The sequence below is a fragment of the Bison bison genome, unplaced genomic scaffold, assembly GCF_000754665.1.
Source record: "Bison bison bison isolate TAMUID 2011002044 unplaced genomic scaffold, Bison_UMD1.0 scf7180017864080, whole genome shotgun sequence".
Lineage (NCBI taxonomy): Eukaryota > Metazoa > Chordata > Mammalia > Artiodactyla > Bovidae > Bison > Bison bison.
Window position 1 is genome coordinate 253,687 of NW_011494652.1, and position 2,408 is coordinate 256,094.

The following is a 2,408-nucleotide window of genomic DNA, read 5'->3' on the forward strand; positions in this document are numbered from 1 at the left end:
CACCACATTTCAAAAGCATCAATTCTTCGGTGTTCAGCTTTCTTCACAGTCCAACTCTCACATCCATACATGACCACTGGAAAAACCATAACCTTGACCAGATGGACCTTTGTTGGCAAAGTAATGTCTCTGCTTTTTAATATTCTGTCTAGGTTGGTCATAACTTTCCTTCCAAGGAGCAAGAGTCTTTTAATTTCATGGCTGCAGTCACCATCTGCAGTGATTTTGGAGCCCCAAAAAACAAAGTCTGACACTGTTTCCACTGTTTCCCCATCTATGTCCCATGAAGTGATGGGACCAGATGCCATGATCTTCATTTTCTGAATGTTGAGCTTTAAGCCAACTTTTTCACTCTCCACTTTCACTTTCATCAAGAGGCTTTTTAGTTCCTCTTCACTTTCTGCCATAAGGATGGTGTCATCTGCATATCTGAGGTTGATATTTCTCCCGGCAGTCTTGATTCCAGCTTGTGCTTCTTCCAGCCCAGCGTTTCTCATGATGTACTCTGCATATAAGTTAAATAAGCAGGGTGACAATATACAGCCTTGACGTACTCCTTTTCCTATTTGGAACCAGTCTGTTGTTCCATGTCCAGTTCTAACTGTTTCTTCCTGACCTGCATATACATTTCTCAAGAGGCAGGTCAGGTGGTCTGGTATTCCCATCTCTTTCAGAATTTTCCACAGTTTACTGTGATCCACACAGTCAAAGGCTTTGGCATGGTCAATAAAGCAGAAATAGATGTTTTTCTGGAACTCTCTTGCTTTTTCCATGCTCCAGCGGATGTTGGCAATTTGATCTCTGGTTCCTCTGCCTTTTCTAAAACCAGCTTGAACATCTGGAAGTTCACGGTTCATGTATTGCTGAAGCCTGGCTTGGAGAATTTTGAGCATTACTTTACTAGCATGTGAGATGAGTGCAATTGTGCGGTAGTTTGAGCATTCTTTGGCATTGCCTTTCTTTGGGATTGGAATGAAAACTGATCTTTTCCAGTCCTGTGGCCACTGCTGAGTTTTCCAAATTTGCTGGCATGTTGAGTGCAGCATTTTCACAGCAGCATCTTTCAGGATTTGAAATAGCTCAACTGGAATTCCATCACCTCCACTAGCTTTGTTCATAGTGATGCTTTCTAAGGCCCACTGGACTTCACATTCCAGGATGTCTGGCTCTAGGTGAGTGATCACACCATCGTGATTATCTGGGTCATGAAGCTCTTTTTTGTACAGTTCTTCTGTGTATTCTTGCCACCTCTTCTTAATATCTTCTGCTTCTGTTGTCCATACCATTTCTGTCCTTTATCGAGCCCATCTTTGCATGAAGTGTTCCCTTGGTATCTCTAATTTTCTTCTCTTTCTTTCCATTGATCACTGAGGAAGGCTTTCTTATCTCTCCTTGCTATTCTCTGGAACTCTGCATTCAGATGCTTATATCTTTCCTTTTCTCCTTTGCTTTTCACTTCTCTTCTTTTCACAGCTATTTGTAAGGCCTCCTCAGACAGCCATTTTGCTTTTTTGCATTTTTTTTCCATGGGGATGGTCTTGATCCCTGTCTCCTGTACAATGTCACGAACCTCCGCTCATAGTTCATCAGGCACTCTGTCTATCATATCTAGTCCCTTAAATCTATTTCTCACTTCCACTGTATAATCAAGGGATTTGATTTAGGTCATACCTGAATGGTCTAGTGGTTTTCCCTACTTTCTTCAATTTAAGTCTGAATTTGGCAATAAGGAGTTCATGGTCTGAGCCACAGTCAGCTCCCGGTCTTGTTTTTGCTGACTGTATAGAGCTTCTCCATCTTTGGCTGCAAAGAATATAATCAATCTGATTTCGGTGTTGACCATCTGGTGATGTCCATGTGTAGACGTTTCTCTTGTGTTGTTGGAAGAGGGTATTTGCTATGACCAGTATGCTCTCTTGGCAAAACTCTATTAGCCTTTGCCTTACTTCATTCCGTACTCCAAGGCCAAATCTGCCTGTTACTCCAGGTGTTTCTTGACTTCCTACTTTTGCATTCCTGTCCCCTATAATGAAAAGGACATCTTTTTTGGGTGTTAGTTCTAAAAGGTCTTGTAGGTCTTCATAGAACCTTTCAGCTTCTTCAGTGTTACTGGTTGGGGCATAGGCTTGGATTACTGTGATATTGAATGATTTGCCTTGGAAACGAACAGAGATCATTTTGTCATTTTTGAGATTGCATTCAAGTACTGCATTTCAGACTCAGTGGAATGTGGTCCACGGGAGAAGGGAATGGCAAACCAGTATTCTTGCCTTGAGAACCCCTTGAACAGTATGAAAAGGCAAAATGATAGGATACTGAAAGAGGAACTCCCTGGGTCAGTAGGGGCCCAATATGCTACTGGAGATCAGTGGAGAAATAACTCCAGAAAGAATGAAGGGATGGAGCCA

The 2,408-nt window shown here is 42.1% G+C and overlaps 1 protein-coding gene across 1 annotated transcript in view; it reads left to right on the top strand.

Annotated features, from left to right (window-relative positions):
• The window catches only part of MOB2 (MOB kinase activator 2), a 26,207-nt gene that overhangs the window by 23,087 nt on the left and 712 nt on the right, over window positions 1-2,408 (top strand). The gene's annotated exons all lie outside the window — the stretch shown is intronic.